This window comes from Erigeron canadensis, chromosome 3 (genome assembly GCF_010389155.1).
Source record: "Erigeron canadensis isolate Cc75 chromosome 3, C_canadensis_v1, whole genome shotgun sequence".
NCBI lineage: Eukaryota > Viridiplantae > Streptophyta > Magnoliopsida > Asterales > Asteraceae > Erigeron > Erigeron canadensis.
The window spans coordinates 12,116,145-12,130,844 of NC_057763.1; positions in this window are offsets into that span (position 1 = coordinate 12,116,145).

Sequence of the window (14,700 nt, forward strand, 5' to 3'; positions counted from 1 at the left end):
CTGTAACTTTTCTTTTGGACGCTATACGGTAGATGACGAGTAAAGATGGTTGAATAACACAATGGAAAAGGTAAAGAAAATGGGGATAAATGGAAAACACACATCAATTTGACGGTTACGTGCTTTTATGAGGGTACAGTCAAAAAACTCTAACCGTCGATTAAAGCTTTGGGATACGTGCACTGACAAAGTGGACTTTAGGTTTTCACATTTTTTCATAACACCCCCTGAGAAAATGCGATAATTTCCGAATAAGTCCAACGCAATGCTTGTTTGGCAAAAATCATTACCTTGGACTGGGGCTTGATGACAAAGATAAGAATTGTTTCCTACAATGCATGGATTTGATCTTATCACTTGTAGCCAATAATTATGGAAATAATATTCCTGACCTAAGACTTAGGGAAACCCTAAAGAGGCCTAACTTTTCTCCCAAGATAAATTCTCCTATAAAAGGAGATTCATAAGACCTCACGAAGGCATCATTCATTCATTCTTACTCATTCACAAAGACTCAAATAGATCAGAGCAAACTTAAAACATAATAGCACGATCTCAATCGACTAACAATCAAACCATAATTGATTGGCGTAAAGATATCAAAACTCTACCTCAGGGGAATCGCCTACAAACAACCAAAAACACCCATCATCCCCCTTTCTTAACCTAATCTTGATTTGGTGTACGATCAGGACTTAGAGAAATCCCTTCAATCATCCTCTCAAGTTCTCTCTGACTTCAAATCTGCCATGACAAATTCTTTTCGGTCAAAGTTGAACACCTTTTTTGGGAATGAACAACTGGTATTTGATAAATTGAATGAACTGGTACTGGCTACTAACAACTTACAGGAATTTTTCAAAGTGGCAGTCCAGGAAATGAAATAAATATCTTCTGTCTCAGTTTCTTCAGTCCAATCTGCTGTTAAAGAGGAAGTTGACACCCCTTTAAGAGAACTGAAGACTCAGGTCCAAAATTTGCATCGTGTGGTGGATACATTGGATTGTTGGCTAACAATGGATCAGAGTTCAGTCATAAGCATGTAAGTGACCTGACTGTTTTAAAACTGAAGAATCTGGTACTCAAGCAGCTCTCTACTGATGTGACTGACTCTGTTATGATCAAATTGGAAGAAGTCATGTTGTCGAAGGTTATTGATGTGATTGTTAAAGAAATTCCTAAGGACTTGGTGACTGAAGTTAAAAATTTGAAAACACAAGTCCAGGAACTCAAAAAAGATGTGAAGCCTGTGGCTGGTCGCACTTTTGGCTCCACTGATAGGCAAATGCTAGAGCAGGTTTGGAATCACCTCAATTCTGGAGGTTATTCCAAGGGGGAAAGTGCTAATCCAGGTGCTCTAGTTGCATTTGCTACTGAAAATTTGAAGGAACGAAAGATGGAACTTGCTCGTGTTGAGGAAAGTGATGCTATTGGTACTGATGTTAATGAGCCACAGTTTGAAGAATTTGAAGATGTTGCCCAACTCAAGAAAAATCTAAAGGGCACATCTGGTGTAAGTGAAGAAGTTCAGTCTGAAAGGTGCCTTATTGTTGCGTGGATCGTAATAGGACGTGATTCGTTATGTCAAGAGTGCGGAATCCTTTTGAGATAACTAGATTGCTATTGCCTTCCGTCGATTAATGAGCAATTAACCAACCCAAGGAGATGCACAAGGCTTGTGGTTCGTGTAGGAGATCACACGAAGGAACAATTAACCTTAATTCGTAAATTCGTGAATATCTTCTAAGATTTACCAAAACAATTTAAAACGATTAACCTAATTCCATAGATTAGGTCTTGTATTTATACTAGTTAAGTATTCGATCGTGTGGGATTAGGCCCGAAACAATAAGTCATTCGACTTGCCTCATGCTGACGTCAGCACGAGGTTGTTCCTACATGCTGATGACGTCAGCACGAGGGACGACCTTTGACTCTTTGTTTAGCTTCGTTTGGCTCGTACATAACATCCAATCATCGTTCAAGTGTTCTACGACACTTATAAACCTTGATTCTATGTTCTTGTACCTGCAAAACAATATATAACACACAAACACAATACAAAACACAAACAGATATAATATTGAATGTAACAACCGTCTTAGAAATGTCCTTATTAAGTTCTTAAAAACGTACATTTGCCATTAGAACGGCCAGACAGTTCAATTTGATTAAGTTCTTGTAATATACCATAAATCGTTCGTGTTCGGGTGCGGAAGTAAGGTAAGTAACAATGGTGGATGTGTGTGTGTTAGTGTATGTATTGAGAGAGACAGAGGTGTGTGTGTGGAAAGCTTGGAAATATATTTAGCAATATGTGACTAAAAGTTACAAAAGGTTAAGGCTTGAGGGGTATTTATACTCTAAGTAAATACATAAGCTCCCCCTCAACCTTATATTACATATACAAATTAACAAAGATAAGGAAATACAACTAAGCACTATTTTGAATTTTTAACATTCTCCCCCTTAGTGCTTGGTTGTCTTTTATCTGTTCCTCCTGTTCCTCTTCCTTCTTTTCTCAGCTCGTCTTTTCTTGTTCTTTCTTTTCTTGTAATCTTGAGCTGCTTTTGATGTAGATGGCTTATCTTTCATAGAATTCCAAAAAGCTCTTTTCTTGTAACTATTCTAAGAGTCATTCCAATACCTCTTAGGAATGAAATGCCAGTTAGCACCTTCTGGACGTTCATCGGGCAATCTGATATTATCTTGAAAGTTAACTGGAGGAATATTATGAGGAACTCGTTCATGACTTGGATTCCAAAGAACCCATGAACCTGTCTCTGTATGAATTATTCCTTCTCTTGGTCTAATAGTTCTAGCAGCTATAAGATCTCTAACTCTTTGACGCATATCAATTGTTTCTTGAATCCTTCTTATGTGTCTTTCTCTTTGAATCTGGATGCGTTCATTTTCACTAGGATCAGGATTATCATGTATGGCTCTGAGGAAGAATAAGCAATATTTCAAAGTGCCATCTGAATACTTGGGAAGATCAGATGCACGGACAAAGATTTTTCCTCTGAAGCTGTTAATGAAAACAAATCCATCCAATTCTTCTATTGGATCTCCAATCTGATAAGAATCCAACTCATAACCTGCTGCTCTCTGATTTGGTTTCGTGAGATTAATTCTTCTTGTTCTCCTTTCTAGACCAATCTGGAAATCATTAAACTCATAATATCTTATTAACGCCTGAATGTGACTCTTCAGAGCTTCATAAGCAAGGAGTTGATTTGGAGTCTTTGTAATCAAATGAGCATACTGGTTGTAGAGAAAGAGGATGTCAGAGATTGGCAAGTATTGGAAAGATTCTTCATGAATAGCATAAATGTGACCATCAGCTCTTTGAACTCTAAATCGGACAAGTCTTTGGTTCTGATACTTGATAGGAGCAATCAATGTCAACACACTTGTGATTGGACTCTGGAACTGATTATACCACTCTTCACTTCTTACTGTGCTTTCAGCATTCATCATTTCTAAGTATGCATCCCTTTGATTTTGATGTCTGAAAAGAAAGAATGCTCTCAACCTATTCAAGGTCATGTTGAGTCTTTCCTCAGATGAGCAGTAAATCGGGAAGGCTCTTTCTTCAATGTATCTTGGCCTGCATACTAACTCTTCAGGTCTGACATTCAGATCTAGCATTTGTGCATAATTCTCATAAAAATACCCTTCATTGATTTGCCAGATTTTGTCTCGAGTGATTCTTGGATGTCTAATACCCATGCTAAGCTCTCTTGGAGTGTCAAGATTATTTGTATCTCTTAGATCATAGACAATCTCTTCAAATATATCTTTCTCAAATTGTTCTTGAGACATAGCTGGTCTTGGTGGAGCATCATTAGAATCATCCGAATCAGAATCACTGTCATCATCAGTCCTATTCCCTGGTTGAAACGGATCAGGATCACTGGATTGAACAGAACTTGATGTAGTTGAGTAGTAGTGAGAGATGTATTTAACAAGTGGAGGCAGATCATCTGAATCAAAATTATGAACTTGATGAGCTTGAGATGATGAAGGAATATCCACACTTTGACTTTGGTCTTGATTTCCTTCTGTTGTATCTTGAACACTTGCTTCTTGTGTTGTATTATGACCTTCTCCACTATTTTGAACATTATTCTCCCCCTCGGGTTGATCATCCAGATTTTGATCATCCCGACTCCTTAAGATAGTGGCCGGTCGACATTGTTGTTCAAGCTCAGTTAATCTCTTTCGAATTGCTTCAGTTTCAGCCTTATGAGCAGTATCAGTATCCAAGAAATGTTGATAAGAAAGATATGATTGACAGATGGCTTTCTTCGGTGGATTCAAATTAGGCTCTTCAGATCTTAATCGACGAAGTACTGCCTTTATGAGAGTATCAGTGGATATACCACTTTCATGAAGCCTATTAGCAGTATAGTCATTCAAATAAGTATCACTAAGATCAAATTCCGATGAAGATGAAGAACTTGAAGAAGAATCAGGATCAGGAAATGATTGTTGAGTTGATGAAGTTGGAATTTCTGGGGTGTTGATGATGAAATTGGAGAAGATTGAGTAATCGGTGGTGTTGATATGATCGGTTGAGACGACAAAGGAATAACAGTTGGAACAGTTGAAATATGAGGAGTAGTAGGTGTTGAAATTGGAGTAACAACAGATGAGCCAATTCTAAGTGTACCACCGGTAAGCAATCTGCGTGGTGAAGAACTGGTTTAAGTCATTGGAAGTTTTCCAGTAATAGTATATCTTGAAGCACGTAAGACACTTTCTTGTTCTTGTTCAATCCCTTTAACCAAATGAGTCACAAGATTATGAACAATCGGAGATAGAGTTACAACAGCTGGAGATTCAGAAATTGAAGTATCAGGAGTAATAGAAGATGACACATCAGTAGTTCTAAGTGGTTCTACTGAGTGACCTAACGACATCATGACTGTCACAGGATTTCCTGTTGGTTCAAGAGTTTGAACAACAGTTGATGATTCGGCTTCACAACCAGAATCCTTTGGAAAGTGGACAAACAAAACACCGGTGTCACTTAGATCAACCGTTAAACCCAAAGCACGAATAGCCGCAGCAACTGCTCGAGCTTGAGAGAGTTCAAACTGTCGCTGAGCCAATTCAGCTACACAGGTGCCTTCGTTCAAAGTTGGCATAATGTTAGCACTGGAAGGATTTCCAAACAATCCTTGAGAGGGCACTAAAGCCGAGCTCTCTATGTTTGTTCCAGCAGCATCACCTAGATGTGCAAATGGTACAACAATTGGTGTAAGTGTCCTAGGGGTACTAGACAAATGTGCAGAAACGAAAGTCAAGAGAGGGGCAGATGTCTCTTTATCTTCAACATCCACAGACTCTGAAGGAGACTGGGATGGAGTACGTGGATTTTGCCCATGCAGAAATGAGACGTCAGTCTGTAGAGAGACTTCCGAATGGCTAGTGGAGGTTTGACCATGCAAGAGTTGGGAGCTCTTGTCTTCTATCCTAGGTCGAACCCGGCGAGTATAAGTTGTTTGGACTAATGGAAGGCCAACGTTTTCTTTATGCCTTATACCTAGCCCGGACCTCTCATCCTCTCTAACATTTTCAACTCCTCCCTCGTTTCTACCTTGTTCCTCCGGGATGTCCATGACATCATCAGCAAATTGATTGGCTTCATTATTAGATGAATCAATATCATAATCAGCCACATCTTCTTGTTCAGCTCGGGAGAAACGATCATACTCAAAGCGAGATCTTTTGAATGTTTTCTTTTTGATGTTAACAGGAATGGACTTCCTGAGGCCTTGAAAATATGTCCATGCTATGCTCTCTTGGAGTGTCAAGATTATTTGTATCTCTTAGATCATAGACAATCTCTTCAAAGATATCTTTCTCAAATTGTTCTTGAGACATAGCAGGTCTTGGTGGAGCATCATTAGAATCATCCGAATCAGAATCACTGTCATCATCAGTCCTCTTCCCTAGTTGAAACGGATCAAGATCACTAGATTGATCAGAACTTGATGTAGTTGAGTAGTAGTGAGAGATATATTTAACAAGTGGAGGCAGATCATCTGAATCAGAATTATGAACTTGATGAGCTTGAGATGATGAAGGAATATCCACACTTTGACTTTGATCTTGATTTCCTTCTGTTACTTCTTGAACACTTGCTTCTTATGTTGTATTATAACCTTCTCCACTATCTTGATCATTATTCTCCCCGTCGGGTTGATCATCCGGATTTTGATCATCCCGACTCCTTAAGATAGTGGCCGGTTGACATTGTTGTTCAAGCTCAGTTAATCTCTTTTGAATTGCTTCAGTTTCAGCCTTATGAGCAGTATCAGTATCCAAGAAATCTTGATAAGAAAGAATTGATTGACAGATGGCTTGCTTTGGTGGATTCAGATTAGGCTCTTCAGATCTTAATCTACGAAGTACTGCCATTATGAGAGTATCAGTGGATATACCACTTTCATGAAGCCTATTAGCAGTATAGTCATTCAAATAAGTATCACTGAGATCAGAGTCTGATGAAGATGAAGAACTTGAAGAAGAATCAGGATCAGGAAATGATTGTTGAGTTGATGAAGTTAGAATTTCTGGAGGGGTTGATGATGAAATTGGAGATGATTGAGTAATCGGTGGTGTTGATATGATTGGTTGAGATGACAAAGGAACAACAGTTGGAACAGTTGAAATATGAGTAGTAGGTGTAGAGATTGGAGTAACAACAGATGAGCCAATTCTAATTGCACCACCAGTAAGCAATCTGCGTGGTGAAGAACTGGTTTGAGTCATTGGAAGTTTTCCTGTAATAGTATATCGGGAAGCACGTAAAACGCTTTCTTGTTCTTGTTCAATCCCTTCAACCAGATGAGTCACAAGAGTACGAACAAGTGGAGATAATGTTACCACAGCTGGAGATTCAGAAATTGAAGTATCAGGAGTAATGGAAGCTGACACATCAGTAGTTCCAAGTGGTTCTACTGAGTGACCTGACGACATCATGACTGTCACAGGATTTCCTGTTGGTTCAAAAGTTTGAGCAACAGTTGATGATTCGGCTTCACAACCAGAATCCTTATGAAAGTGGACAAACATAACACCGGTGTCACTTAGATCAACCGTTAAACCCAAAGCACGAATAGCCGCAGCAACTGCTCGAGCTCGAGAGAGTTCAAACTGTCGCTGAGCCAATTCAGCTACACGGGTGCCTTCGTTCAAAGCTGGCATAACGTTAGCAATGGAAGGACTTCCAAACAATCCTTGAGAGAGCACTAAAGCCGAGCTCTCTATGTTTGTTTCGGCAGCATCACCTAGATGTGCAGATGGTATAACAATCGGTGTAGACAGGAATCGAAAGTCAAGAGAGGGGCAGATGTCTCTTTATCTTCAACATCCACAGACTCTGAAGGAGACTGGGATGGAGTACGTGGATTTTGCCCATGCAGAAATGAGACGTTAGTCTGTAGAGAGACTTCCGAATGGCTAGTGGAGGTTTGACCGTGCAAGAGTTGGGAGCTCTTGTCTTCTATCCTAGGTCGAACCCGTCGAGTATATGTTGTTTGAACTAATGGAAGGCCAACGTTTTCTTTATGCCTTATACCTAGCCCGGACCTCTCATCCTCTCTAACATTTTCAACTCCTCCCTCATTTCCACCTTGTTCCTCCGGGATGTCCATTACATCATCAGCAAATTGATTGGCTTCATTATCAGATGAATCAATATCAGAATCAACCACATCTTCTTTTTCAGCTCGGGAGAAACGATCATACTCAAAGCGAGATCTTTTGAATGTTTTCTTTTTGATATTAACAGGAATGGACTTCCTGCGGCCTTGAAAGTATGTCAGTGGAGGTGATAGGAAAACAGGTGTAGAAATTGTTGATGAAGGAATTTGAGTTGGAATTTGTTGTGATTGAGGCATTGTTGGGGGTTCTGGTGTTAGAATTTCTAGAAGTGGAGATGTTTGAATTGGTGAAGAATGTCTTTGTGGTGATGGTGTTCTTGGTGATGGTGATCTCCTGATATTTGAGTTTTTAGGAGGTGGTGATCGAATTGGTCTTGGAGTCCCAGACTCAGAGATTGTATCCTCAGAAGATGTTGGAGAAGAAGGTTCAACTGGTGTTTTTCTTTTCAGCTTCTTTTTCTTTGAACTTCCCTTCTTCTTTTGTTGATGTACTTTCTTACTCAACTTTATCACAAACATTTCACCTCTTTGTTTCTTACTCTTTGGCCTACCTGAACTGCATTCACCCTCACTCTCTTTTCTTTTCCTCTTAGACCCCTCACTTGGTGACCTATGTACAACTTGGGTAGGAACCGGGAGGCTTTCCGGTCCCATTGTTGTCCTAATCCAGTCCAGATATGCCTTCTTGGCATCATCAGCATTAGAAACCATATCAAGTAAAAATGATGGAATCAAATAAGAATAGTTAGGGATACCAGAGTCTCTAACAAACTTGAATGGATGAGTAACAACTTTCCCTGTCTCAAGAAGTCTTGGAATGTGCTTCTTGTTCCTGATTATACTTCGGACAATTGCTGAGAGAAATCTTATGAAAGGAATATACTTCTTGGGAGCAGATATTTTTCCATTTACTGCTACTATCAGCTGATCCCAAAGAAGTTGAGCAATGTCGTAGTACAAAGTCGAAATGGGAAGAAATACATCTTGGTTATTGTTGATGATTATTCAAGATATACTTGGGTCAAGTTTCTTGCCTCCAAAGATGAAACAACTCAGACTTTGATCGATTTCATCACTTCTACTCAAGTAAATCTTCAACTTCCAGTCCGTTACATCCGTTCGGATAACGGTACTGAGTTCAAGAATGCTGTATTTGATGAGTTTTGTAAATCCAAGGGCATTACTCACCAATTCTCTGCAGTTCGTACCCCACAACAAAACGGTGTCGTTGAAAGGAGAAATCGAACGCTAGTGGAAGTTGCAAGAACAATGCTTCCTTATTCCAAGTTACCTTCCAATATGTGGGCTGAAGCTGTTGACACTGCTTGTCACACTTAGAATCGGTCCATTGTCAATCAGCATTTCGAGAAGACTCCTTATGAGGTTGTTAACAAACGCAAACCCAACATCAACTATTTTCATATCTTTGGGTGTGTTTGTTATACTTTGAATAATCGGGAGAATCTTGGAAAGTTCGAGAAGAAAGGTGATGAAGGTTACTTTGTTGGTTATTCCAAGACATCGATTGCCAACCGAATCTACAATCGCCGAACAAATACAATTCAAGAAACAATCAATGTTTGGTTTGATGAGATGTCGGGCATGATCTTTGAACAAGAAAGTTTGATACCAACAAGTAATGATCCAAGTGCTTCAAGTACTTCATCAAGGACTTCTACTTTAGCATCTAAATTCAAGAAGTTTCCAACTCCAACAAGTGATGAATTAGATATTTTTTTTTTTTTGAAGAATTCTACAATTCTAAACCGATTCATGATGAAGAACCTCGAGTCATCGTTGAACCAATTCAGACAAATAATCCAGTTCCTAACAACAATCATGAATCATCATCAAGTTCTTCTGAGCAAGGTGCTACATCTTCTAGTAGTAGTTCTTCATCCTCTTCTAATGATTCTTCTTCACCACCCTCTCCTAATAATTCTTCTCAAGTGAATGTTCAAGAACAACCTACCCAGTTTACTCAGACTACCAATCCGATAAACACTCCAAATGTGTATGTGTCACTTAACTTCGTTCATCCATCCAATGAGGAAGCTGTTCTACCAAGCTATGATTCCATCTCTCAACAAAACTCAGGTTTTAATGATGATGATGTAGATATTCAACAACAAGATCCCCTTCCTCATGATCGCAAATGGTCACGTATGCTGAAAAATCATCCTACTAATCAAATTATTGGAGATCCACAAGCCGGAGTATCTACTCGTACTTCAGTAAACGAGTGTCTTGTTGCACTTTCTCTCAGCAACATCGAACCCAAAACTGTCTTTGAAGCTCTTCATGATCCAGATTGGGTTAAAGCTATTCACGAAGAACTCACTCAATTTGAAAGACTAAAAGTATGGAGATTAGTTCAAAATCCAAGAAAAGATGAACCTACTGGAACAAAGTGGATTTTCAAGAACAAGAAGGATGAGAATGGAGTAGTAGTAAGGAACAAAGCTCGACTAGTTGCAAAGGGTTATCGTCAACAACCTGGTGTTGACTTCGATGAAACTTTTGCTCCAGTTGCAAGAATGGAAGCCATTCGGATTTTCTTAGCTTATGCCACATTCCGAAACTTCACTGTGTTTCAAATGGATGTGAAGACAGCTTTCTTGAATGGGGACCTCAAAGAAGAAGTTTACGTTGAACAACCAGAAGGTTTTGTTGATTCTAAAAGGCCAAACCATGTCTACAGGTTAGACAAGGCTCTCTACGGTCTTAAGTAAGCACCCCGCGCATGGTATGATTCCTTAACTACTTTCTTGATTAGAGGTGGCTTTACCAAAGGCACAATAGACCCTACCCTGTTCATTCGTAAACAAGGTAAACATGTTCTTCTTGTCCAAATATATGTTGATGACATTATCTTTGGGTCAACCAGTCAAACATTTTGCCGAAACTTTTCATCTCTAATGGTTAATCATTTTGAAATGAGCATGATTGGGGAAATGAACTACTTTTTGGGTCTTCAAATAAAACAATTATCAAATGGTATTTTTATATCACAAGGTAAATACATTAATGATATGTTGAAAAAGTTTGATATGACATGGCTGCTCGAACAAATATTAATGCTGATAAAAATGGGAAACCATTTAACCAAAAGAGATATAGAAGTATGATTGGTTCGTTGTTGTATCTTACAGCATCTCGCCCAGATATAATGTTTGCAACATGTATGTGTGCTAGGAATCAAGCTGCTCCAACAGATTTACATTATCAAGCTGTGAAACGAATCTTTAATTATCTGAAGGGTACACCCAATTTAGGTCTCTGGTATTCAAGGGATACTGGATTCAATCTAACTGTTTATTCGGATGCAGATCATGCAGGTTGTAAGCTTGATCGCAAGAGCACTTCCGGTACTTTACAATTTTTAGGTGATAAAATTGTGAGTTGGTCTTCCAAGAAACAGAATTGTGTGTCACTATCAACAGCTGAAGCTGAATATGTGGCTGCGGCTAGTTGTTGTGCTCAAGTGTTATGGATGAAGACGCAACTAACTGATTATGGTCTGAAATATGATCATATCCCTATCTATTGTGACTCTCAAAGTGCCATTGCTATTACAGTCAACTCAGTAAACCACTCTCGATCAAAGCATATTGATGTGAGATATCATTTTCTCAAAGATCATATTGAGAAAGGTGACATCGAGCTTTACTTTGTGGGAACTGACTATCAGCTTGCAGATTTGTTCACCAAACCATTGGACGAAAAGAGGTTTAACTTTCTTATCTCCAAGCTTGGCATGTTAAATCTTGAACCTTAACTTATTTTGTTCTTGATACATTCTTGAAAAACAAATAACAAAATTTGAAAAGACAAAAATCAAATACAAAAATATAAAATTTTGGAAAATAACAAAAAAGATTTTCTTTATTTTTTTCTTTTTTAAAGTGGTTTACATATACTATGTATGTAACCCGTGCTTCATTGATTTATTTATCTCACAGTTGCTTATACATATTCTGTGTATAACCCATGCGTCATTGTTTTATTTATTTCCAAAAGAAACTTTCATGATTTCTTTTGAAAACCCTGGGCAAAAATTATTTTTCCCGCCAAAAAGTTTTTGTTACTCTCAATTGTTAAACAAATTTTTTTACAAAAACTCTCAATTGTTGATATGAGAAGCGAATGATTGAACGCCTTTGTGTACTCCCTAGTTGTCTCATCTTGAACAATTGATTGAGTTAAATGTGCTTAAATGTTTAATTTTGCATCCAACTTATTCATGTAAGATGCAAAGGATCGAACGCCTTTGTGTACTCCTTAGTAGTCTTACTATGAACATTGTTGTTGAAACAAAACTTTGTGGTTCTTAAAATCTTGTTCACGTTAGACTCTCAAATTTATCTGTATATATCACAACAAAGTTTTTTTTGATCTCACAAAAACCAATTTTTGCTCTACCTTTCTATGAAAAACATTTTGATACACCTTTGCATAGATTAAGGGGGAGTTTGTGATTTCAAAATTTTCAAAACTTCAAATGTGTTTTAAATCTTTTCATACGCACGTTTGATGTTTTTTTTTTTTTCAAAATGACTTTTCATCAATTGAAGTTCGGTGATTAGTTTGCACATGAGCGATTCGTTCACTCCATGAACTTCATCATCGTCGATGAATTCTACCCCCGGAGTATTCTATTCTTTCATTAGATTGTAAGGGTTTTTGGAGTGATTATGGTTTCATGCAAATAGGTTGGAGGAAGTAAAGTCGAAAAGTGAGAGGTTAAGGTGATATGTTGTGAGAAAAGGTTTAAAAGAAATGATACCCTTCCCTAAATTTCTCAAATCGCCGGGTAAAACACATTTCTATTGGATGTCATTTGTTGATATCTTGATAAATACTTCATGGACCCAGTGAAGCGATGCACATCTTTACCTAACCACTCAAGTGTTTCTTAACAAATACTTGTTTCATTTCTCACGGAGATTTTCACATTTCTATTGACTCTTCATTTGGAAGATGTTGATATTGAAAAAGGGAGACATTCTACTCCAGTCCCCGACTTCATTTGATCACATTGTGTCTAGAGCTATCATGCTTGATCATTCATTTGATCATTTTCATTTTCTTAAGACACATTTGAGTCATATCTTTGTGATATTATTGCTTATCCATGTGATATAGCCGGAACATTTGTAGTGATATCTTCATTGATATTCCACGATAATCAAATGGAAATCCTACCAATGCTAACATCTTTTCCATTATTGAACGTAGGTCTCATAATTGCATTTATGTGATTATCGAGTGAATGAGAAGTCTAATAGTGACCTCGGATTTTACCTAAAAGTCTTTAAGGATAATAGATTGTGGTTATCGAACGCTTCGGTTGTACTAACCATGATTTAAATTCTTTGAACCAATCTCATGGTTGAAAAGCTGTAGACTGAACTATGTTAGAACATTGCTTTGTGCATATTTCAATGACACATAGGAAATCCAAAAAATGTTATACATTTCTATCGGTCATTTCATTAATCCTTTTGATTTTTGAACATGTTAACGGATCATTCTTATCCGGTTTTTCTATTTCTCTTCTCCCAAACACAAAAACCACCAACACCATTCTATAACGTTTGTATCAACAACTTCAACCTTACATTTTAGTTACCCTTAGGATTCTTTAGGTTAGGCTAATGGTTTGGGTTGATAAGTTGATGCTTGATATTTCTCCATGCAAATCTCGTTTTAACTTGTGTTATTTCTTTTAGTATTTAATGAATCAATGTTTGCATAATGACATTGGTTCCCAACTTTGTCATTATGAGGGGGAGAAAACGATTATGATTGATTGAGACGATTATGATTGATTGAGAGAAAATTTTGAGCTTGATTTGTGCAAACATGGAGTTAGTAAGTGAAAAGGTGTTTGTGTGTGTATGGAGGTTAGGGATGAAGATAAGAATGAGACCAATGATGTGAGGATATTATCTCAAGATGGAACAAATGTGCAAATGTTCAAAGATGCTCCAAAATGTTTATACTCATGAATTGAGGGGGAGCATGATCACTTCATAAGAGATTTATCCAAATTTCATTCAAATATTTACTCTCCAAAGTGTTCAAGTTAAATATAACAAAGATCAAAGCTACGAAAAGTTGAAAATTGATTGGAAGATTCAAGACCAAGAAGTTAAGCTTCAAAAGAGTCTTCATCAACAGATTACATTCAAAATCTTCAAGTTGTTCATTTACACTTGTTCAAGAATGTTCCTATGCATACATCAAGGGGGGGAGTACAAGTTTTTGATACTTTATTCCAAGAAAACAATTTTCACTCAAGAATCGAAGATTGAAGAACCAACGCCAAGTTTATACCTTCCGCATTTTCAAAAGACAACTCTGATTCTTGGTTCAACAATTTTCAAAGATTCAAGACACACTTTATTCTCTGTTCAATTAAGAACATTGAGAATTACCTTATGTTTTAACTTCAAGAAGTCCAAGACCAAGATTGATTCAAGCTCTCCAAAGACAATGAGAAAGCTTTGAAGTCTTGTTTCATCATACCAATTGTCTTCACCACCGGGCTCATCTACTTCATTCCTACAAGACAAAATAACACGTACTTCATCCATTACAATATATCACTAAGGGTGAGAATGTTAGAAATCAAAAAATAGTGATAAATTGTAATTAAGATATATGATAACTAAGGATGAGGAGCTAAATATAAAGTTTAGCATGTGTAAGGACTTATAGTATAAATACTCCTCATTCCTTAGGCATCATATATACACATGTACATATAACTATTTCAAGAACAACCCTCATAATTTATACACACCTCAGCCTGTCCAAAACACACACACACACACACACTCTCTCTCAATACACACACTAAACACACCAAGAACACACACACTTACATCCGCCACTGTTGAGATCTAATCTAGAGCAGAAATCGTGTTATTACACAAACTGACACTTATTACAAAAAATAAAAACAAAAGTAAGAATAAAAATAAAAACAAAAATAACTAAAATAAAAACTAAACTACTT